The sequence below is a fragment of the Zalophus californianus genome, chromosome 5 (genome assembly GCF_009762305.2).
Source record: "Zalophus californianus isolate mZalCal1 chromosome 5, mZalCal1.pri.v2, whole genome shotgun sequence".
NCBI lineage: Eukaryota > Metazoa > Chordata > Mammalia > Carnivora > Otariidae > Zalophus > Zalophus californianus.
The window spans coordinates 71,937,537-71,963,473 of record NC_045599.1 but is presented as its reverse complement, the minus strand read 5'-3'; the positions used below and the strand labels follow the sequence as shown (position 1 = coordinate 71,963,473).

General features: G+C 35.0%; 1 long non-coding RNA gene across 4 annotated transcripts in view; it reads left to right on the top strand.

Annotated features, from left to right (window-relative positions):
• Positions 1–25,937, top strand: part of LOC113928907 — a 134,848-nt gene that overhangs the window by 41,722 nt on the left and 67,189 nt on the right. Inside the window, exon 5 of one of the 4 annotated variants that reach the window (XR_003521998.2) lies at positions 16,015–16,103. The exons of the other annotated variants lie outside the window; for them this stretch is intronic. This is a non-coding gene — a long non-coding RNA (uncharacterized LOC113928907). The remainder of the gene's footprint in view (positions 1–16,014; positions 16,104–25,937) is intronic. 4 annotated transcript variants of the gene reach the window in all.

Here is a 25,937-nt window from a genome sequence, read left to right as displayed (position 1 = left end):
ATTTACCAGTGAAGGTATCTGGTTCTGGATTTTTATTTGTTGTTGTTTTTGATGACTGAATCAATCCCTTACTAGTATTGGTCTGTTCAGATTTTCTGTTCCTTTGTGATTCATTCTTGGTCAGCTGTATGTTTCTAGGAGTTTATTCATCTCTTCTAGGTTTTTCAATTTGTTAGCATATAATTATATATAGTAGTCTCTTAGGATCTTTTGTATTTGTGTGGTATGAGTTTTAATGTCTTCTCTTTCTAATTTTATTTGTTTGAGCCCTCTTTTTTCTTGGTAAATCTAGCTAAAGATCTGTCTATTTTGTATATCTTTTCAAGAAATTAGCTCTTGGTTTCACTGATATTTTCTATTTTCTTTTTAGTCCCTCTTTCATTTATTTCCTGTCTGATCTTTGTTATTTCTTTCTCCTACTAACTTTGGACTTAGTTTGTTCTTTTTCTCGTTTCTTGAGGTATAAAGTTAGTTTGTGTATTTGGTCTACTCCATGGTGTCAAGTCCCTTAAGCTTTCTTACTCTTTTTCATTTTTTCCCTTTTGCTCCTCTAATTGGATGAATGTGAATACCCCATCCTTGAGTTCACTGATTCTTTCTTCTACTTTATCTAGTTTGATGTTGAACTCCTGTATTAAATTTTTCAGTTTAGTTATTGTATTTTTCAGCTTTGTGATAATCTGTTTAATACTTTCTTATATCTTCTTTTTTTCCTCAAGTTTTTATTTTAATTTACATTATTTAATATATAGTGTAGTCTTGGTTTCAGGAGTAGAATTTAGTGATTCATCACTTACATATAACATCCAGTGCTCATCACAAGTGTCCTCCTTTATGCCCATCACCTATTTTGACCCCCACCACCTCCCCTCCAGCAACCCTCAGTTTGTTCTCTATAGTTAAGAGTCTCTTATGGTTTGCCTCTCTCTCTGTTTTTATCTTATTTTTCCTTCCCTTCCCCTGTGTTCATCTGTTTTGTTTCTTAAATTCCACATATGAGTGGAATATATGGTATTTGTCTTTCTCTGACTGAGTTATTTCGCTTAGCATAATACCTTCTTAGTTCCAGTCACGTTGTTGCAAATGGCAAGATTTCATTCATTTTGATGGCGAGTAATACTGCATTGTGTGTATGTATGTATATATATATATATATATATATATATACCACATCTTCTTTATCCATTCATCAGTTGAGGGACACTTGGGCTCTTTCCATAGTTTGGCTCTTGCTGCTAATGCTACTATAAACATTGGGGTGCATATACCCCTTCAAATCTGTATTTTTTGTGTTCTTTGGGTAAATACCTAGTAGTGGAATTGTTGGGTCATAGGGTAGTTCTATTTTTAACTTTTTGAAGAACCTCCATACTGTTTTCCAGATTGTCTGCACCCATTTGCATTCCTACCAACAGTGCAAGATGTTTCCCCTTTCTCAGCATCCTCACCAACACCTGTTGTTTCTTGTATTGTTCATTTTAACCATTCTGACCCATGTGAGGTGGTATCTCATCATGGTTTTGATTTGTATTTCCCTGATGATGAGTGATGTTGAGCATCTTTTCGTGTGTCTGTTGGCCATCTGGATGTCTTCTTTGGAAAAATGTCTATTCATGTCTTCTGCCCATTTCTTAACTGGATTGTTTGTTTTTTGGGTCTTGAGTTTGATAAGTTCTTTTTTTTTTTTAAAGATTTTATTTATTTATTTGACAGAGAGAGAGACAGGAGAGAGGGAACACAAGTAGGGGAGAGGGAGAAGCAGGCTCCCTGCTGAGCATGGAGCCCCATGTGGGGCTCGATCCCAGGACCATGGGATCATGACCTGAGCTGAAGGCAGCCGCTTAAACCGACTGAGCCACCCAGGCACCCCCGAGTTTGATAAGTTCTTTATAGATTTTGGATACTAACTTTTTTTAAAAGATTTTATTTATTTATTAGAGAATGAGAGAGAGAGCATGAGAGGGGGGAGGGTAGAGGGAGAAGCAGACTCCCCGCTGAGCAGGGAGCCCAATGTGGGGCTCGATCCCAGGACCTCAGGATCATGACCTGAGTTGAAGGCAGATGCTTAACCGACTAAGCCACCCAGGTGCCCTGACTTCTTAAATGTTATTTTAGTCTAATTTTTCAAATAGTATATTGTATTTTAAGTGTTCTGTTGAACAAACTATGTAGTAGCAGTTGTAGAATCCTTTTTTTGTAAAAGAGCACATTTCTTGTAGTCAAGTTGGATATTTTCCTTTATGTCAATTCTTAAGAATCACTGGGCAATAGCAACAGAAATGGGGTTCTAAGTTGCATGTCTAAACAGAAAGCATTGTTTCAGAGGGTCTTCCTTTGAAAATTTTAATATACACTTACGTATACTTTCATATTATTTTTTAAAAAGATTTCATCTATTTCAGAGAGAGAGCACACAAGCATGAGCAGGGACAGGGCAAGAAGGAGAAACAGACTCCCCACTGAGCAGGGAGCCCAATGTGGGGCCTGACCCCAGGACCTAAGGATCATGACCTGAGCCAAAGGCAGATGCTTAACTGACTGAGCCACCCAGGTGCCCCTACTTTCATATTCTTTAATGGGTATGATAAATAGACTAACAAGTAAGTTATTACTAAAATATACAGTGTCAAAATAGAAATTAAGTGTCCTCTCAGCATCATAAAGTGTGGGCAGTTTTTTGAGTATATCTTTATTTCCACATGTGTGAATGTTAGTGTGGATATGTATCTTCAAGTTTTCCATTGTAATGACTTATATAGCAGACTCACATTATACATTTACCTTGAGATTTGGCCAAAGAAAGAAATTAAAGTATTCCATTCAGTGAATCTATGCTGGGAGTGAATGTGAGATGTAAATCTTCTGTTCTTGTTGGTTTCAGCTCCTTTATATGTGCTAGGCTGAGGGTGTTTCTAGGGTTTAGCGATATATATATATCTCTTTATATATACATACACATACACATATATGTATACATGTGTATATACATATATATGTATTTTAGTACAATACGAAATGCAAGCCAACTAATTCATCTGGTATTGAACTAAAGAAAAAAGATAACTGGCTGGGAGAGGAAGTATGTTGGTCTTCAGTGTGCATTGTGCAAAAGGATTTTGACTATATGCAGATTTTTCTTATGTGTTGACTTTAGATCTTTATCCCTGAGAAAAAGGCCATTTAACTAGTGGTTTTTTTTGTTTGTTTGTTTAATTTACAGTTTTTAATAGTCTGCTAAACTGTTTTAATCTACTTTAATTCTACTTTAATAGATTCCTGCACCAGCCTGTATCATGATTTCTCAGATGTATCTTGTAGGAGGCCCAAAGAAGCATAATATTGAGGGTTAAATTGTCAGCTTTGACACTGATCCCCTTTCGGCCCAGACCAGTTTCTTTATTGCTATTAGTACCCTATAGTTTTGTGTGGATGTTTTGTTTTCCTTTTTATATAGTGTGCCAAGTACTTACAACATAAATGCCATTTAATTTTGCCTGTCATGTAATTGATACTAAATATTTGAAGCGTATATGAAAAACCCTGTTATAGATATAATGGTTCCCATTTTATTTATTTTTTAAATTCAGTTTAATTTTATTATGTTTTGTTGGTCACCACACAGTACATCATTAGTTTTTGATGTAGTGTTTCATGATTCATTGTTTTCATATAATACCCAATGATCCATGCAAAACTTGCCCTCCTTAATACCCATTACTGGGCTAACCCATCCCCCCACCCCCTTCCCCTTAAAACCCTCAGTTTGTTTCTCAGAGTCCATCGTCTGTCATGGTTCATCCCTCCCTCCGATTCCCCCCCCTTCATTTTTCCTTCCTTTTCCTAATGTCCTCCATGCTATTCCTTATGTTCCACAAATAAATGAAACCATATGATAATTGACTTTCTCTGCTTGACTTATTTCACTTAGCATCATCTCCTCCAGTCCCATCCATGTGGATGTAAAAGTTGGGTATTCATCCTTTCTGATGGCTGAGTAATAGTTCATTGTATATATGGACCACATCTTTATCCATTCATCTGTTGAAGGGCATCTCGGCTCTTTCCACAGTTTGGCTATTGTGGACATTGCTGCTATGAACATTGGGGTGCATATGGCCCTTCTTTTCACTATATCTTTGTCTTTGGGGTAAATACCCAGTAGTGCAATTGCTGGGTCATAGGGTAGCTCTATTTTTAATTTTTTGAGGCACCTCCACACTGTTTTCCAAAGTGGCTGTACCAATTTGCATTCCCACCAACAGTGTTAGAGGGTTCCCCTTTCTCCACAACCTCTCCAACATTTGTTGTTCTTGCCTTGTCAATTTTTGCCATTCTAACTGGTGTAAGGTGTTATCTCAAGGTGGTTTTGATTTGAATTTCCCTGTTGACTAATGATGATGAACATTTTTTCATGTGTCTGTTAGCCATTTGTATGTCTTCTTTGGAGAAGTGTCTGTTCATGTCTTCTGCCCATTTTTTGACTGGATTACTTGTTTTTTGGGTGTTGAATTTGAGAAGTTCTTTATAGATCTTGGATATCAGCCCTTTGTCTGTAGTGTCATTTGCAAATATCTTCTCCCATTCCGTGGGTTGCCTCTTTGTTTTGTTGACTGTTTCCTTTGCTGTGCAGAAGCTTTTTATCTTGATGAAGTCCCAAAAGTTCATTTTTGCTTTTGTTTCACTTGCCTTTGGAGATGTTTCTTAAAAGAAGTTGCTATGGCTGATATCGAAGAGGTTACTGCCTATGTTCTCCTCTAGGATTTTGATGGATTCCTGTCTCACATTGAGGTCTGTCATCCATTTTGAGTTTACCTTTGTGTATGGTGTTAGAGAATGGTTGAGTTTCATTCTTCTGTATTTAGCTGTCCAATTTTCCCAGCACCATTTATTGAAGAGACTGTCTTTTTTCCATTGCGTATTTTTTCCTGCTTTGTTGATTATTTGACCATAGAGTTGAGAGTCCATATCTGGGCTCTCTATTCTGTTCCATTGGTCTATATGTTTGTTTTTGTGCCAGTACCATGTGGTGATCACTGCTTTGTAATATAGCTTGAAATCAGGCAACGTGGTGCCCCCAGCTTTGTTGTTCTTTTTCAACATTTCCTTGGTGATTCAGGGTCTTTTCTGATTCCATACAAATTTTAGGATTGTTTGTTCCAGCACTTTGAAAAATGTCATTGGAATTTTGATAGGGATGGTGTTGAAGGTATAGATTGCTCTGGGTAGCATAGACATTTTAACAATGTTTATTCTTCTGATCCATGAGCATGGAATGTTTTTCCATCTTTTTGTGTCTTCAGTTTCTTTCATAAGTGTTCTGTAGTTCCTGGAGCATAGATCCTTTACCTCTTTGGTTCGATTTATTCCAAGTTATCATATGGTTTTTGGTGCTATTGTAAATGGAATCGATTCTCTAATTTCTCTTTCTACAGTTGCATTGTTAGTGTATAAGAAAGCAACTGATTTCTGTGCATTGATTTTATATCCTGCCACATTACTGAATTGCTGTATGAGTTCTTGTAATTTGGGGGTGGAATCTTTTGGATTTTCCACATAAAGTATCATGTCATCTGCGAAGAGAGAGAGTTTGACTTCTTCTTTGCTAATTTGAATACCTCATATTCCTTTTTGTTGTCTGATTGCTGTTGCTAGGACTTCAGGTACTATGTTGAACAGTAGTGGTGAGAGTGGGCATCCTTTTCATGTTTCTGATCTTAAGAGAAAGGCTCTCATCTTTTCCCCATTGAGAATGATATTTGCTGTGGGTTTTTCATAGATGGATTTTATGAAATTGAGGAATGTTCCCTCTATCCCTATACTCTGAAGAGTTTTAATCAGAAAAGATGCTGTATTTTGTCAAATGCTTTTCTGCATCACGTGAGAGGACCATATGGTTCTCTTTCCTCTTATTAATGTGTTCTATCCCATTGATTTGCAAATGTTGAACCACCCTTGCATCCTGGGGATAAATCCCACTTGTTTGTGGTGGATGATCCTTTTAATGTATTGTTGGATCCTATTAGGTAGGATTTTGTTGAGGATTTTGGAATCCATATTCTTCGGGGATATCAGTCATAAATTCTTCTTTTTGATGGGGCCTTTGCCTGGTTTGGGGATTAAGGTATGCTGGTCTCATAGAACGAGTCTGGAAGCTTTTCTTCTGTTTGTATTTTTTGAAACAGCTTCAGGATAATAGCTATTATTTCTTCTTTGAATGTTTGGTAGAATTCCCTAGGGAATCCATCAGGCCCTGGACTCTCCTTTTTTGGGAGGTTTTTGATCACTGCTTCAGTCTCGTTACTGGTTATTGGCCTATTCAGGTTGTCAGTTTCTTCCTCTTTCAGTCTTGGCAGTTTATAGGTTTCTAGGAAGGCATCCATTTCTTCCAGATTACTTAATTTATTGGCATATAGTTGTTGATAATAATTTCTAATAATTGTTTCTATTTCCTTGGTGTTAGTCGTGATCTCTCCCCTTTCATTTATAATTTTATTAATTTGGGTCCTTTCTCTTTTCTTTTGGATGTCTGGCCAGTGATTTACTGATCTTATTAATTCTTTCAAAGAACCAGCTTCTAGTTTTGTTGATCTGATCTACTGTGTTTCTGGTTTCTAATTCATTGATCTCTGCTCTAATCTTAATTATTTCTCTTCTAATCATGACTTAGGCATTGTTTGTTGCTTTTTCTCTAGTTCTTTAAGGTGTAGAGTTAGTTGGTGAATTCGGGATTTTTCTATTTTTTTGAGTGAGGCTTGGATGGCTACGTATTTCCCCCTTAGGACTGCCTTTACAGTATCCTGTAGGTTTTGGACTGATGTGTTTTCATTCTCATTGGTTTCCATGAATTGTTTAAGTTCTTTGATTCCTGGTTGTTCCAAACATTCTTGAGCAGAATGGTCTTTAGCTTGCCAGTGTTTGAATTTCTTCCAAATTTTTTCTTGTGATTGAGTTCCAGTTTTAAAGCATTATGGTCTGAGAATATGCAGGGAATAATCTCAATCTTTTGGTATTGGTTGAGACCTGATTTGTGACCCAGTATGTGGTCTATTCTGGGGAAAGTTCCATGTGCACTCGAGAAGAATGAGTATTCTGTTGTTTTAGGGTAGAATGTTCTGTATATATGTATGAGGTCCATCTGGTCCAGTGTGTCATTCAAAGCTCCTGTTTCTTTGTTGATTTTCTGCTTAGATGATCTGTCTGTTGCTGAGAGTTGAATATTGAGGTCTTGTCCTACAATTAACATATTGTTATCAATATGTCTCTTTATTTTGGTTAACAGTTGGCTAATGTAGATGGCTGCTCCCATGTTGGGGGCATAGATATTTACAGTTGTTAGATCTTGTTGGATAGACCCTTTAAGAATGATATAGTGTCCTTCTGTGTCTCTAACTACAGTCTTTAGCTTAAAATCTAAATTGTCTGATATAAGAATTGCTACCCCAGCTTTCTTTTGATGTCCGTTGGCATGGACGATGGATCTCCATCTCTTCACTTTCAGTCTGGATGTATCTTTAGGTTGAAAATGAGTCTTGTAGACAGCATACAGATGGGTCCTATCTTTTTATCCAATCTGCAACCCTGTACTGTTTTATGGGAGCATTTAGGCCCTCACATTGAGAGTGATTATTGAAAGATATGAATTTATTGTCATCATATTGCCTGTGAAGTCCTTGTTTCTATAGATTGTCTCTGTACATTTCTGTTCTATATCACTCTTGGGGTCTTCTTTTATAGAACCCCCCTTAATATTTCTTGCAGGGCTGGCTTAGTGGTCACATATTCTTTCAGTTTCTGCCGGTCTTGGAAGCTCTGCATCTCTCCATTCTAAATGACAGCCTTGCTGGATGGAGTATTCTTGACTGCATGTTCTTCTCATTTTGCACCCTGAATATGTCTTGCCAGCCCTTCCTGGCTTGCCAGGTCTCTGTAGATAGGTCTGACATTATTCTGGTGTTCCTCCCTCTGTACATAAGGAATCTATTCCCCTAACTGCCCTTAAGGTGGTTTCCTTGGTTCTAAGATTTGCGAGTTTTACTATTACATGCTGGGGCGTTGGTCTGTTTTCCTTGATCTTGGGAGGGGTCCTCTCTGCCTCTAGGACGCGAATGTTTGTTTCATTCCCCAGATTAGGGAAGTTCTCAGCTATGACTTCCTGAAATATATCTTCTAGTCCTCTCTCTCTCTTCACCCCCCCCAGGGATCCCAATAATTCTGACATTGGAACTTCCATGGCGTCACTTAGTTCTCTAATTCTGTTTTCATGGATTCTGAGCTGTTTCTCCCAGGCCTCTTCTTTTTCCTTCTTTTCTATCAGTTGGTCTTCTAGGTCACTAATTCATTCTTCTGCCTAGTTTACCCTAGCTGTTAGGGTATCTAGATTAGATTGGATCTCATTGATAGCATTTTTAAGTTCTGCCATTCAGCTTTCATTTCTCCCTTAGAGACTCTATGTTGCCATTAATTGATCTCTCCATTCTAGCTATCGTCTTCATAACTGTTACTCTGAAGTCCATTTCTGACATCTTGGTTATATCTGTATCCATTTGTAAATCTGTAGCAGAAGTCACAGTCTCTGAGTCTTTCTTGTTTTGGGGGTACCTCCTCCTAGTCATTCTGTTGAGGGATGGTTGCGGGAGTGTACAGAGTCTAAATTATTGACCACAACCCAAGCAAGATGCACCTGTTTTATAGGGACCTTAGGGTTGTTGGCCTCTTGTTCTCCCAGCCTGTCTTCTGGGGGAGGGGACTGCTGCTGTTACTCAGGCAACCCTGTTTGGGCAGAGTTGCCTTGTCCCCTATGGGGGGGGGGATGTGCTCAGTGAAAACCAGTTTTTGGGGGGTTTTTGTTCTCTGGTGGCTTTCCTTGGCCGCTTTCCATGTCTCTTCTGTGAGTCAGAGCAGAAGAGACCATTTCTAACCCTCTCCCTCAGAACAGAGATCGCAGTCTGTTCTTCAGTGAGCTCTCTAGGCCACACTATCTCCGTTTCTGTCCGTGCTGCTATAAACTGCAGCGTCCTGGGTTGTGTGCCCCTCAGCAGCGCTCCCAGTCCTTGCCTCCAGGTCAGTGCTCGTCTCTGACCTTCGTGCTTCTAAAATTGCCAGCCGTCCCCAGTTCACTCGTGGGGCCCAGCTGCTCCAGGTTTCAGTCTGGGGGGCTGCCCTAAAGTCCTTTCCCCACTGCTACTGGTCTGCAGTCTGTGAGTCTGTGGCCTGTCCCCAGCGCTGGAGGCTTTCGTGGTGCTGTGTTATTTAACCTTCCCAGCTCAAGAGCTTATGGCAGCTCCCTCCCTCTTCTGTTTATCTTCCAATATCTGCCCTCCAAATCATGGCTCCCCGCTTCATACCTTGAAACCAACCACCTGCAATATTCTGTTTGTAGAGATCCAGATATATCCTCTCACATCTCAGGCTGATTTTGTGAGTGTTCATAATGGTCTGGTAGATATCCAGCTCAATTCAGGGGACTGGTTGGAATAGGGTCCCCTACTCCTCCACCATCTTTTCCCTTCTTCCTCATAATGGTTCCCATTTTAAAGATGAAGAAACTGAAGTACAGAAGAAGGCAAATGTATTTTCTTAGAATACAAGATCTGGGTTCATATTACATTTCTGAGATTACATGATCTTTGGAAAATCCTTGTCTTTTTAGTCTCTTTTTTTCTCATCTGTAAAATGGGGTTTTGAGGGTTATTGGGAGGGTTGAATGAAATCATCCTGGTGAAAATGTTTTGAACTGTAAGTTTTCATACAAATACAAAGCCAGGATTATAGTATTTTATATTACTAATTGTAAAGCCATTAGTTTAGTAATATATTGGAAAGGAACAGGTCAGTGCTCTTTCTTCTGTTTCCACACAACCTCAGGTATGGAGGCACTAGGTCTATTTATTACTAGTTTGGCATCACATTACTAATATTTGTCATAAATGCAATTTTGCAGAACTCTTGTTACCATGAGCCCAAATTTTAGAGATCACTTTATGCCTGTCATACATTGTAGAAGTCCTTTGAATGAATGTTTTTTTTCTTTTTTTCCCCTAATTCAAATTTATTCGGGTATGTAAACTACAAAAACATTTATGTAATAGGTTACCCACACGGTTTAATTCTTCCTGGTTTAATCTGGTGTTTCCCAGAATATGGAATAGTCTTGGTTACCAGTTTGTTTATTTCATTCATCTCTTCTAAAAAGAAGAATATAAACTTGATTAGTTATAACATGTAAGTTTTATGGCATGAGTATATGAAACAAATTATCTAATTATTGTTGCCCAGTAACATTCTAAATCTATAAGAAAAATACCTACTTCATATTTCTTAAATTTGTTTCCCTTTCTGATGTGATTTTTGAGGATATTCTGGAGTTACTTAGCTCTTTTCTTTTTGTCTTAAATATCTAATTCATTGTACTTTGAAACAATGGGGATTATACTCTGAAGCCCACAATAAACAAATAAGCTAACAAAAATTAAACCATTACAGGAGAAAATGTGAAATGGAAGTGTGTAATCAAATAAATGGGAAAAAGAGGCTTGAGAAAGATTATAGAAGACTAACAGGAGATAGCACTAGTGTGTTTCTTACTTGGTGGTTGTTTTCTTTCAGGAAAAATCTTATCAGCTGGAGAGTTGCTGTTTTCTTTGAAGTAAGCTCTGGTTTCTCTGAAATCAGATTTTGTATTCCCCAGGCTCCACTCTGCAATGCCAGCGCAAACATACATTAGCAGCTGTACAACACTTTAAAGAGTTAGCAAGAAGGTATCAAGCAATTACTTATTCCATCTTAGACCGTTAGACGTTTTTTAAAAAAAGTCTAAGAGTTTTAGGGAGAAGAAAAATAAGACAGTCTAAATATACTTCATGGAAAAAAATATAAAATGATAATGTAAATTAATTGAAAAGATTGCATTCTATCAGTGAGAGATAAAGGAAAATATTCCTGTTGTTTTTATAAACAAATGATATGATGGTTTCTTTTTCTAGTTTGGTAGATAGGTGCTATTCTAGTGAGTTTTTTGTTAACTAGTGCATTGTATAGTGAAATAATTCTGAATAAAATGGTGAGATCTCTTTGATGATGTGAAGGGCTCAGATTATTCTGTTCTAGTTTCTAAACTTCACAGAGGGATACTGCTGGTTTAATACTTAGTGTTGTGGCTATGCATTTCAAGTATCTCTAACTTTATATTAATGTTTGTGGTGCAGTGGAAAGATGGAGTCAGAATATCTGGGCTATGGTCCTGGCTTTTCTACTTACTAGTTTTGTGTCTGTGACAATTCATTTAACTTCTTTTGCCCTCAGTGTCCTCATTTGTAAAATAGGGCGAATATTACTTACCCATATAACTTAGAGGGTTACTATCTAGCTTAAGTGAAAATTTATGTGAAAATGCCTTTAAATTGTAAAGTGCTGTTAGATATAGAATGAGAGGGGTTACAAAGGAAGAAGGAGAGGCGCCTGGGTGGCTCAGATGGTTCAGCGTCTGCCTTCAGTTCAGGTCATGATTCCAGGGTCCCGGGATCGAGCCCCACATTGGGCTCCCTGCTTGGCGGGGAGCCTGCTTCTCCCTCTCCTTCTGCTACCCCTGCTTATGCTGTCTCATTTTCTCTGTCAAATAAATAAATAGAAAATCTTTAAAATAAAAAAAAAGGAAAAAGGAAAAATTGTTATTATTTCTGTTTACTAACATTCATATGAGAGATAATAATCATAATACTAGGTAGGGTGGGAATACTCCAGAAAGGCATACTACTTTGTCTATTGTCAGTAGAGGATTAGAGGGAAGTTTAATATAGGACATAGACTTTAGGTCATGTATATTCTTATATTTGAAATTGATTTCAGCTCTAGAGTCTTGTAATCCTACTTTTTAATCTTTTTGTTTATCTGTATACCATGTATGAAGATAATTTGAGTGTCTATGTAGTTGTGTGCAGTATATTTACATGTAATGCATATATATATATATGTAGTGTCTTCATGAACCAAAGTACTGCAATAGGCAGTACTTTGTGAAGTGATAATTCCTTTTGAGGAGAAAACTTTACTCATTCATTCATTTTTGTGTTATTTTTCTGTGCCAGGTACAAGTTAATTGTCCTGGCTCCAATATTTGAATACATTATGAAAAGTTGGCTGTCAGTTTGTTGTTTGCATGACTATTGGTTTCTATTCACATTATGAGCCATTTCAACAAATCCTCAAAATCTTCACTGGATGTAGGTATTATTAAGGATGCATTCTGTTTTCAGTTTATTACCTTAAATTTATACATTAAAGGGACAGATTGGTATACAAAAGAGAAAAATGGTGTATTTCTTAGATGTACAGCTGCAATTTGAGGACTGTCTTCTGGTGTGATGTATACAGTCAGTCACCAATTTTTTGAGGACCAAAAGCAAACAGGAGAGATTTTCTAAAAGTGAAAGAAATAATCAGTATTTTGTTCTTAGTACTGTTCATTTATTAAGACATATTTATTGATTGCTTGCTCTAAGTCAGATAGTATGGTAGATGCTGAGAATAAATCAGGAGTAAATTCTAGTGGAGAACATGAACATTAACCAAATAATTTCAGAATTAAATTAAAATACTTATAAGTACTAAGGAGAGGTATGTAGTTTTGTGAGAAGAGACAACAGTTGAGAGAAATAGGGAAAGTAATATATATTTGAGTGATAAAAAGAAGTGGGAAATTACCCTATGTAATCAATAACATCATTACATTTATCTTACATAGCACAGACTTTGATAAAATTATAGATGGAAGTGATTTTCCACTGGCAAGGTATAAACAATTTTGATGTAATAAGGAATTATATAAAATAGTTTTTAAAAGTTATGTTGGATATAAAAATTGGACCATAAGAGTAAAACCCCATGGTTTTATATGCTTGCAATTGGTGGAATAAATCCATATGCTAAATTATTATTTCTTTACACATGTCACTTTCTTGTACACGGTGTTTCTTTGCCTTGAAATGTAAGAAAATATAACTGTGGAAAGATAGCCAATAATTCTTTTTCCTAAGATATTAATGCAAGCATTAAGAATTTATATTATTTAGGACATTAGGAGAAGGAAGGGAAATATGAAGGGGGTGGGAGTCGGAAGGAGAGATGAACCATGAGAGACTATGGACTCTGAGAAACAAACAGGGTTTTAGAGGGGAGGGGGGTAGGGGAATGGGTTAGCCCAGTGATGGGTATTAAGGAGGGCACGTACTGCATGGAGCGCTGGGTGTTAATTGAAAACAATGGATCGTGGATCACCACATCAAAAACTAATGATGTATTGTATGGTGACTAACATAACATAATAAAATTAAAAAAAAGAATTTATATTATTTTTTATTAATGTTTTTACTTTTTGAAATTTAACATTATAAAGAGAACCCATTAGTTTTACTTTAAATTTGTCAGTTTTGCTTTGTTACATGAGCTAATCATACTGCTGTTTGAATAAGAAACTTAAAAAATTAAAAAAGATTTTTAGTTTTCTAAAATATTTCTCGTTATTTTTATCACAGCTTAAATCTAAGCTTAAAATTCCTTAAAATTAATTATTTAACATTTTTGATTGCTAGTTATACTGTTGTATAGTATTAATAGATCTGCTTCCGTGTTTAATTCAATATGTCAGTCGCAAGAAGCCCAACTAAAATATTTCCTGAACTTAAATGGAATAAAAGAGGTATTTTAATAACATTTAAGTTCTTACTGATGAGTGAGTGGCAGGTAATTTACAAATAATTTCAAGTTTATATGCTATCAGTGTTTCCTGAATTTGCAGGGGAACTGGCCAGACTTTATGACAGTACCTCTCACTTCATTACTCCTAGAACTCCCAAATAAATTTCATTTTTTAATGGGTACCGGAGGTAAAAATTACTTGGTAGGTTGCAAGCTGGGAGAAGAAAAATGTATGTCTTTGAGTTCTATATTTTAATTATGAAGATAGTGCCCTTCTGTTCATTTTTATCTCATCTTGTTTGGCAATTTTTAATTTAGATTTATCAAAAAGTAACAAATTTTTGCATGGTCAGTATTTGGTATAGAATATTTAGTATTAGATGTTACTAGAAATATCAAGCTGAAAATACGTTTTCTCTCTTTTCTTTCATTCCTTGGACTTAAAAAAAGTGTTCCCTTTAGTAGCCCTGTATTTAACAACCAGCAGTGTTATCCTTGCTTTGAATATATAATAGAATATGAAAGGAAGTTGAATGTTCCAAACTACATTGTAATTTTATATTCATATACACTGTAATCTTACCTATTAACTCCTGGTTTATGGTGGTCTCCATGAGGGTTAACTGTTCTAATTAGGATTAATGAACCATAAAATGCTTTTTTCCCCCCTTCTTTGAGTAGGGGGCATTCTGTTCCCTAATGTCCAGTCCTTGTACTCCAAGCTTGAATTTTCCCCTATGCTATTTTTAGGGTGTACATTTCTTGGTTGTAATCATTATCAACTTTGCAGTGTGGCCAGATCATTCCCTTAATGTTCAGTAAGAATACTGCCCACCCCCCATCAAGGTTGGGAAGTTAATTTCAGGAGTATTTATTAAGTTCTATACATATTTTATGAAAGGTAATAGAACTAAGAAATGTCTTAATAATTTTGCCACAAAATAAATTAAAGAGATAATTACCACCATTTCCTGCCTTTTGTACCACCAGCCAAAATAACTTAACCTCAAAGTCTCACCATTTAATAATAGTCATGCTGCTTAGAACAGATCATAAACAGTTAAACTTCTCTTCTTTGCTCTGGATGTTTCTGTAACACACTTTGTGATGTAACTAAAAGTTGTGTGCATGAATAGCAAAGGAGACTCAATTCTTCCACATTCCTTGGATGCATGATGACATGGGTAGATCACTGAACAAATTGAAATCTCAGGTTAATGTTACACATGTGAGTAGTTGTATTTGCCTTTCTTAATAGGATCTTCAGCTTTTTTGTAAAATGAGGCATAAATATTCACTAGAACTATGCATATGTTTTACATTTTCGTGAATTAAAAACACTTATGTGAGCAAAGATGCAGTTTATATAGTGAATCACATATTCTGTTCAGGATCTTGTGTTATACACAAGAAAATTAACAACCTATTAGAAGAGCTTTCAGCTTTCAAAAATGAGGTTTTTTTGAGAGCCATGCATCACTGACTAGCTGATCATATATATAATCCTCTATTTTTCTATCTGATGGACAATGAGACAGCAGTAAGGGAATTTGGATTTCAGGTGTGCAGGTTTTTGACACTTTGATACAAAGTGATTATTCTAAACAACTTATAAAGTATGTATGTAAAGAATAAATGAAACTCGATGAAAAGGTCCCATCTTAAAAAAATTGGCAATGAATGCAGAGATTCTCTGGGTCATCGTGTACAAATGAGCAAACTTGGTGACTAGAACACAGAAAGTTAATACAAACTGGTATTAGAAAGTTAATATGAACTGCATGGACCCTGGTCCAGTGCTATTTTCAATATTTTATTTAACATACTTTTAATACTTCTAATTAATCTGTACGATAAACACATGGTCATTTCCATTTGGTATATTTAGAATCTAAATAACACATTTTTGAAATTTCATTTGGACCTTTGAAAATTGCTTGTAAAAATCAAGTTAGAAACCATGCAAGTATATTGTGTCACAGTTTTTGCTGTTGTCTGCTTTTCTCAATGTTTTATATATATATATATATATATATATATATAGAAAGAGAGAGAGAGAGAGAGAGAGAGACTATTTGTATGAGAGTTGATCACCTGGATTTAGGTCTATAGGTATGATAAAGATTTAAACACTGTTTACTTTCAAAAAGTTATTTAAAAACTTAATAAATACTTCAATGAAATGAAAATGAAACATTTGAAATAGGAAATATTAGAAAAAGTAAACTGGAAAATATTTCAAACATACTGAAAAACAGATTAGTCAATTTTAACAAATAGTATTTTGACATATTTGCTTTATATGTTTTTGTTGTTTTAAAGAAATGAAAGATCCCAGAGACTGTTGAATCCCTTCACATTCCATTCCCACCCATCTTACTTCTCCAGGAGTAACCATTATCCTGAAGCTGGTGTGTATTCTTCCTCTAAGTTTTTATATTTCTATGTATGTATGTATCCATAAATCATATAGACCTGCTCTGCCAATGTGGTAGCTACCAGCCACATTTGACTCTTAAATTTAAATTAATTAAAATAAAATACATTCAGTTCTTCAGAAACACTAGCCACATTACAACTGTTTAATATCCATATGTAGCTCAGGCTACTGTATTGGATGGTGCAGATACAGAACATCTTTATCATTGCAAAAAGTTCTCATATAAACCATTGTTTGTATGTTTTAAACTTCATACAAATATTATACTATTCATATTCTGAAGCTTATTTATTTATTTTTTAAGAAGATTTTTATTTATTTGTCAGAGCACAAGAGGGGGAGCAGCAGGCAGAGGGAGAAGCAGGCTTCCCGCTGAGCAAGGAGCCCCATGCGGGACTAGATCCCAGGACCCAGGGATCATGATCATGACCTCAGCCAGAGGCAGATGCTCAGCTGACTGAGCCACCCAGGCGTCCCAAGAGAGCTTATTTTTTTCACTCAGTATTATGTTTTTGAGATTTGTCTATAGTGACACAGGGATTTATGGACATTTAGACCATTTCCAGTTTTTAATTGTTAAAATAATGCTGCAATGATCACTTTTATGCATGTTTCTTTACAAATATGTGTGAAAGTTTTTTTAGGGTACGCATTTCTTGGTTATAATCATTATCAACTTTACACTGTGACCAAATCATTCCCTAAAGTACTTGTATCAGTTTATGCCTCAACCAGCAGTATGTAAGATTTTCTTTTCTTTACATACTTGCTGATACTTAGACTACAGACTATATAGACTATAGTATCAAATGTTATTTTGTTTTAATTTGCATTTACCTAACATTTAGTGAGGATGAGCAACCTTTCATAGGTTTATTGGCCATTTGGAATTTCTTTTCTGTGAATTGCCTATTTTTATTTCCTTTTTGTTGTTTTCCTTTTGATCTAGAAGTTCTTTATAATAATTCATTTTTGGTTGTATGCATTATAAATTTGTCCCATTTTGTATCTTATCTTTTTACTTTGTTTATACTGTCTTGATATATAGACGTTTTAAAACTTACTGTGTAAAAAGTTTTAGCCTTTCACCTTAATGCTTGTACTTTTTTTGTATCTTGTTTAAACAAGCTTTTCCTTAGTTGATGCTATATGACTGATTTCGTGTTTTTTTCCCTACAAGTGTTATAATTTTGCTTTCTAGATTTAGGTTTTTAAAATCACCTGGGATTTATTTTGTGAGCGAGTGATCTAGTTTTTCTCTATATGTATAACTAATTTTCTCAGGATCATTTTTTAAAATAATTTTTCCTTTTCCCAGTGATTTGTATTGTCAGCTTTTTCATTCATCAAATAACCATATGTATTTCATCTTTTTCTGGGCTCTCTATTCTGTGTGGTTGATTTGTTTATCTTTGTTTGTCTTATATCATCTGAATTGTAAGAGCTTTATAATATGATGAAGGCTGTTTCAGGTAAGTCTTGCCATCTTGTCCATCTTCTTGAAAATTGTTCTATTTTCAGTATCTTCTCTCACATGTGAATTATAGGGTCCTATTGTCAAGTACTGTTAAAAACCCTCATGGGATTTCTTTTGAAATTGGATTAATAGAGTTAATTTAGTGCAAATAGACATTTTCATGAAACTTAGTCTTCCTGTCTACCAGCATAGTATATCTTCTCATTCATTTGTGTTTCCATTTATGCCTGACAATAAAGTTTTATAATTTCCTTTACAGGGTTTTTACTCTGATTTTGTTAGACATACTCTTAGGTACATTATGATTTTGCTAATGAGATTGTCTATTACATTTCTACTTGGTTATTGTTTGTACATAGGAATGGTATTAAATATTTGTATTTTGATCTTGTATCCAATAACCCTGTTGAACTATCTTATTAGTTTTGGCAATTTGTAGAATCCCTGGGATCTTTTACATAATAATGTTATCTGAAAATAATGACTATTTTTTTTCAGTCCTTATTCTTTTAATACTTTTAAAGTTGGTTAGCATTTCCTGTACTTAGGAAAGGTTGAATACAAGCAGTATGTAGTAACAAACATTCTCACCTTGTTTCTAACTTTAAAGTAAATGCTTTTAAAATTATCCCATTAAATATCAGGTGAGGGAAATTTCCTTGTACTGTTAACTTGCTAAGAGATTCTTAATAAAAGATGATGAATAGACGTTGAATTTTTTTCCTGGATCTTTCTAAAAGATCATATGAGTTTTCTTTTATATGTTGATGTGGCAAATTACATTAATTGATCATTGAGTTCTTGGGATAAGCCTTACTTGATCATGATGTAGTTTGTGTAGATACATGTAAGTATTATGTGTGTGTACATATATAGATCTGTAGATGATGTATATAGACACACTGCATTATTAATTTGATTAAATTTGCTAATATTTTGTGTAGAATTTCTTTTATTGATGTTAGTATATTTGAATGTCCTATTGTGTTTCCTTATACAGTTGTGATTTTGAGCATTAAGATTATACTCACTTTATAAAATGGGCTGAGGAGCTTTCTCTATTTTTTTCTATTCTCTGGAATATCTTATTTAAAATAAGGGTTATCTGTTTTTTTAAGATTTGGTAATTTGAGTCAGATTTTGGTTATTTATACAGAATGTCCCAAAAGTCTTAGTGCAGTTTTAAATTTGAATGACTTAAAGGGTATAAATGCCACAGACTTGTATAATTATTTGGAAGTTAATTTAAATTTCTTTTTAAGTTTTATGGTTTTTGAATCATAAATTAAAATTTTCAGTTAGTGTTTTCCATCTTTAGTCACAAGAACTGAAACAAAATACTGTAATTAAACATTTATTATTAAGTTTCTTAATAGATTTTACACCTTTTTTTCTTGTGCAGTTTATTGAACAAATCAGTTTATTAATCTGTAAATTTTCCCCTTGTGTTGGGGATTTTGAAGACCACTCCCAGGCTCATTGATTCACTAGGGGACTCATAGGATTCAGCATGCAGTTGTACTCTACGCTGTGATTTATTATAGCAAAAGGATACAGAGTAGTATCAGTAAAGGGGAAAGACAAATGGGGCAAAGTCTGGAGGAAGGAAACCAGGCATGAGTCTTTTCCTAGTTCAGTTACACAGGTTGTACTTAATTCCCTCAGGAATGAGTTGTGAAAACTATGTAAAATATTTAAAAGGAAAGCTCATTAGAGACTCAGTGCCCAGGGTTTTTACTGGAGGCTGGTTGTGTAGGCATCTTCTGCCTGGCATGTACCAAAATTCTAGACTTGTAGAAGGAGAGCAGATGTCAAGCACAAACCACATTGTCCACTGTACAAACAGGTTAGGCACATTGAGCAGTCTTATCTATTCTGGGATTGGTGGGAACCCTGCTGAAATACAAATTCCCAGACACCAGCCAAAGGCCAATCTTGCAAACAGACTTTTCAAAGGATAGCAGTTTGAATCTTGCTGTTTTAACTCCTTTTTGTACACCTACCTTCAGGATTTTGCTAATTGCATCTGAGGTGTTGTTAAATGTGTTACTCTGTGTCAATTCCCTGTAAACCAGTACTTAGATCTAGAGGCTTACACAGGCTTGATTTTTTTTAGCAAGAATATTTCATAGGTGGTATTGTATACTTTCTTTTGTATCACACCAGGAGGCATATAACATGTGGTTGCTCTTTTTGTGTGTGTGATGTTAAGATTGATCAGTAGTTTCAGGTATTGTCAGCCTGGTCTGTACCTTGTTAAATTACCCCCTGGCTAATGATGTTAGCACCTGTTGATGATCATTGCCCAGATTCATCCTGCCATTCAGAGTTGTAAAATCTAAATTTCTTTTTTATATATAATTGCCCTCATCAACTATTCAGTTTTTCTGAGGTACAATTAATAAAGAAAAGACAGGAAAAATGCATCATTTTTTCCCTTTTATTTATTTCCCTAGTTTTCAGAATACTCAGTTGGTTCCCTGGCATCCTGCAAAGGCAATTATGAACATTCATTTTTATTTACTGCTATGAACATATGGATTTTTAACACATTTAATATTTTAACCACAGATACTATCTTTTTCCTAAAATTGTCCCATCTTTTGCCATCTCTTTAAGGGTTAGCTTCTGAGCCCTTTTGACACATCATCATCAGCTTTTGATAACTTTCTTGTTTTCTGGTACAGTAAGGTATTTTTGGTTCATATTGTCTGTTTTCTACCCTAGGACTGGGATCAGTTTCTACCTTATTTTCTTTTAGTGCAAAAATTATATTTAGAGACCACAGTTTAGATGATGGGGTGCTCAGTGGCCTGGACTTGTCATGTTTCTAGGCTTTTTTAGTGGAAATATGAACAGCTAGGAAATACAAACTTTTTTAAAAGAAAAATACTTCATGAGTATATCCTGATATTTCTATTTCAAATTTGGGATTACAAGGGTTTTTAACTTTTCTTGGTTTTGTATTTGTGGTTTTTTTCTTTTATGCTGAAAATGTTGGTTCCTGGTGACCTTAATATAATTAATTGCTCTTTGTATATTAATATCAGTATACCAACACCAATGCCATATGGTTACTGAAATAGTTTACAACTTCTTTGCAGTTCTTTTGGTCCTTGTTGTATATCCCACTGATGATTTGTAATCAAATTACTCTGTTTTTAAGTCACTTGAAATAATTGTTTTCTGTGTGTTTATTAAACCCATCGACTTGAGACATGGATTAGTTTGTTTGATTTTATTTTCAAACTTTTGGGAGCACTTTTAAAATTCTTGATTCAATTTTGTTTTATAATTATGTCAGATATTTACAATTTCATATTAAAAATCTAGAAGATAAGATAAATTTGGAAAAGTCTGGCTTCTATCCTTCCTTCACCTTCTTTTTTTCTTTTCCACAGATGAATAATTTAGTTAGCTTTTGCTTGATATCTATCTTTTTAAAAAAATGGAACCAAATGTGTGTGTCTATGTATTTCTGTTTCCTTTCTTACATAAATACATGCATACTATTCACACTGTTCAGCGCCCAGCTTTTTTCATTTAATATTTCCTGGAGATCATACCATAATAGTATGTAAAAATTCCTTATTAGGATCTGTTTTTTTATCTGGCATGGGATTACCAGAACATGCATGTAATATAAATTCAGACCTTAAACCTCTCTTCAGGTTTTGCTCTTTCATGGGAAACTTTTTTCCTACATAGAGCTTTTGGCAGAGAGACAGCTTCCTTGCTTCTCTTCTGGGCTTGTGAGCAGAGATTTTGTTTTTGTTTTTAACACTCTTTTTTATAGAGTAAGCAGTCTTTTGATTATCTGAACTTTTTACTCGGGTATCCCAGTTATTTCATTCTCCCTTACTTGTGTAGGCTCCAAACCATGTATTCTGTCCCTACATAACTTTATTTCATTTCTACTCTGTACTTCTCTAAGTTGTCATGCTCTCAGCTTTGACTCTTGTAACTCTGGCTTTTGAGTTCTCTCTGCTTTTGGAGCCTGGATATTTCTAAGCTGTGTATTAATTTTCTTGGTTGTATTTTTTCCACCACGTGTTTGTGTTTGGAGCAGGAGAAATTCACTTTGTCATGTTCCCGGAAGTAGATTGACAGCATTTATTTCGTATCACTCATGTCTGTCACCCCTTTTTTGTAACTGGCTGAAGGAATATACGGACACATTCACAAATATGAAACAAGTTTTTAAGATGTACTTTATGACTAAAATTATGGCATTTCCTACCAAACTGTCCCCCCCTTTCTCTCGCTTGAAAAGATTATTAATCTTCTGTAATCGTTATTATAGGTGTTTTTTAATACATTCTCTTCCTTTTTCTCTTCTCTCTCTTACTTGTTTTCCTCTTTTTTCATCTTCCTCTAAATCAAAGAAAAATCTGTGTTGAGAATCCTGGTCAACTAATCTTAGTGCTTTTTTCAAAAAGGCAATAAAACAGTCATGAGGCTTTTTACACACATTATGGTGAATATAAATTCTTTTTAATAAAACAAAAAATGACCTAGGTATAATTTGTGCTCAAGTGCAGATTCTTGGTTCAGGGTATTTTTTAAGTCGTTGAAGAACCTTTATCCAATGACACTCATTCCTGTATGATTTTATGTCTTTGTTTCACTTGTGCTGCCCTCTAACTTGTGTCCTCCCCATTGCTTTCTTTTATATTCCTTTATTTGCAGTGCAGGTGTTTCATTAAAACTATCAGATATTGGCATGCCACAGAGGAACTTTTCTATTTCATACATTTCACCTAGATCTTTTGCTGTTCATTTTTGCAAATTAAAATATAGAAGCAATATTAATACCAGTAAACAGCTTAGAAATGTACAAGTCATAGTTAAATCTTCAGATCGCTTAAAGAGGTTTGTAGCTTTCAGACAAATTCTCCTTTGGGGATGACATATTTACTTAGAACTTTGACTAGAGGTAAGAATTTTGCAAAGTATTGGAAAAATTGTTTTAACCATTTTTGAGTTCCTTAAGTGATAAAAATAATAGTAATTTCATTCCTACTTGTTTTTGTTAGCTTTTAACTCATATTATTTATAATGTTTTAACCAGAGTGAAAAATAATGCAAGAAAGACTATTAAATCTTTCTTTAGACTACTTTAAGTGGCTCCAAGGAGAGTTAACTTTCAGGGTATCCTAAAGGGTATTATCATTATGGCTTTCTATTTTGTTATAAGACTTCGTTGTAAAGAAACTTTGAATCATAATACTTTTTCAGTTCTTTTTTAAAAGAACACTTAGAAAATCCAGTGGAAAAATGGCACACAGTATTTAAACCTGTGCATTGATCACCAAATTTAAAAGTGCAATGTTTTCTAACTGACCCTTGATTCAAATTATATGAAATCATACAGTGTATACATTTACTAACATGTTTAGTGAAAACATGAGGAATGTGAGAGAGCTAATAAGAATTTTGTTTTTTTTTTAATCTTAGTCTATGGCATTTGCTTTCATTTTCTTCACACATTTATGATGTCATCTGTGTCAAAGTTTTATCAACAGATTTATAAATATGTATTACATTAAATGTACTTGAGTATAGTATATACATTTGAATATGAATTTGTATGTGGTGACAATAAAACACACATCAATTAATAAGTAAAAACAGATAACTATCCAAGGTCCTGTAGTTGTCACTCTCCCACAGTGGTGTGGAATTAAGGAAAAAAAGCTCCATTTTCCATCTAATTAAAGTTGCCAAAGCAGTTTCTTTCATTCACATGTTTAAAACAGGAGCATGTCTTTTCTCAGAACCTATAAACCTGCTAGTTGAAAAATTGACAGCTCTGTGAAGAGGACACAACCTTATATTTCGTTTCAGGCAGCCAGAGTTTTAATTACAGCTCTGGTGATGAGAATGGGAAGGTTTCACACAGCAACCTAAACAGATAGCATAATATCTCCATTGCTATCCATGTTGTTTCCTGCTTCAGCATTTTTCATATATGTCCTACACATTGCATTAATAGAAACTCAACCAGAAAACTGGGTTTTGAGTTACTTGGTATCTATCACAGTCTGTGGTAATGACTACTATGAATCACTGAGGCATGTGGAAGAATTTTATCTTTAAAAAAAGTACTCTACTGAATGTATTACAAAAATTTAGGAAAGGGCTACATTTTAGAAGTACACTAATTTGGACAGAATATTTCAGTCATTGGGTTTCTTCTCGTAATTTTTTCTGTATGTAAGCTGCCTGACTGAAAATTGGCACCATTTAATGAAGTTATGTGTATTTACAGTAAAGAGGAAGCTAACTAAAGCAAACACTTAGAAAGTGACCTATGTACATGCATATTGCATATCCTTTTCCTGGCAGGGAATTGACTGTCTCTTTATCATGTATCTAGGGATCTTGAATCCTTATAAAGGGATCAGAATCAGGAGAAAAGTTGCTATGCTTTGAGATGCCTAAGATGAATACTCAATACAAAAAGAAAAGTATCACAAAAGTCATGGTATGTAAATTAAGAGTGCCTGGGAGCAATTATTTTATATGGCAAAACCAGAAAGACATTAAAAAACCTTATAGGGTGCCTAGGTGGCTCAGTGGGTTAAGCATCTGCCTTCAGCTCAGGTCATGTTCCCAGGGTCCTGGGATCGAGACCCACACTGAGCTCCCTGCTCAGTGCGGAGCCTGCTTGTCCCTCTCCCTCTGCCACTCCCCCTGCTTATGCCTGCTCTCTCTCTCTCTTAAATAAAATCTTTAAAAAAATAAAAAATAAAAACCTTATATTTCTGTTTTCAACTCATGAACAAATTAATGTAGCAAACATGCTTATCTTTTATTTTATTAATTTTTAAAGATTTTATTTAGGGGTAGGGGTAGGGTCAGAGGCAGAGGGAGAAGCAGACTCCCCACTGAGCAGAGACCCTGACACAGGGCTCTATCTCAGGATTCTGGGATCATGACCTGAGCTGAAGGCACACGTTTAACCCACTGAGCCACCCAGGTGCCCCAACATGTTTATCTTTTAAACATAATGCATATATTAAGAGGATGCCTTACTACTTCTATATAGTCAAGGTAGGAGATATAGTAGAGAAAGAAGGGCATAGTACCAGAAGTGCTTGAATAACAACAATTTTGACAAAAGGGGGGCTTTTTCCTATAAGGGCCAAGACATTCCGTGTTCCCAATTCTGATTTCTGATTGAATAGACTTCTTGCAAAAGTATATTTTCCTGGACTCTAGAATTTATAGGGTGGGTTTAGCTAGCATTGACAACACAGAAGTTTCTTTTTTTTTCCACAGACAAGCCTGCTTGATCACAGTAAGACATAAACAGAATGCTTTGCTAATTATTTACATAAACACAAAATGAAATGTGGGTTTTGTGTTTATTTCATATTACTGTCTATACATGAATAAAGGAATTCAGAGTTTCTTTTTGTGTGTTTCACTTTGATTTTATTAACTTTCAGGATACCTAATAATGATATTTAGAAAAGAGATATTTAGTCTTGGAGAAATAATTTTTTCCAGCATGAGGATACTGAATTTCTTTATGTTCAGATCATAGTCATGTTGTTAGCAATAATATTATTTATCTTCTGTAACAATTTTTAGAAATGTATGCTGTATTTGGTTTATAGTGCCCCAAAACATTCTTTACTTGTTTATTTTTAACGTTTTTATTTAAATTTCAGTTAGTTCACATACAGTGTATTGTAGTTTCGGTGTACAATATAGTGATTCAATACTTCTGTATATCACCTGGTGCTCATCACAACAAGTGCACTCCTTAATCCCCATCACCAATTTAACCCATTCCCTCACCCACCTCCCTTTTGGTAACCATCAATGCTCTACAGTTAAGTTTGTTTCTTGGTTTGCCTTTTTCTCTCTCTTCCCCCCCCCCCCTTTTGCTTGTTTGTTTTGTTTCTTAAATTCTGTGAAATCATTGTGAAATCATACGGTATTTGTCTTTCTGTAACTGACTTATTTTATTTACCATAATACTCTCTGGTTCCATCCATGTCATTGCAAATGGCAAGATTTCATTCTTTATTGTGGCTGAGTAATATTCTAGTGTGTGTGTGTGTGTGTGTGTGTGTGTGTGTACACCATATCTTCTTTATCCATTCATTGATTGATGGACACTTGGGCTGTTTTGATAGTTTGGCTATTGTAGATAATGCTGCTATAAACATCAGGGTGCATTTATACCTTTGAATTAGTATGTTTGTATCCTTTGGGTAAATAACCTAGTAGTATTGCTGGATCATAGGGTAGTTCTGTTTTTAATTTTTTGAGGAACCTCCATGTTGTTTTCCAGAGTGGCTGCGCTAGTTTGCA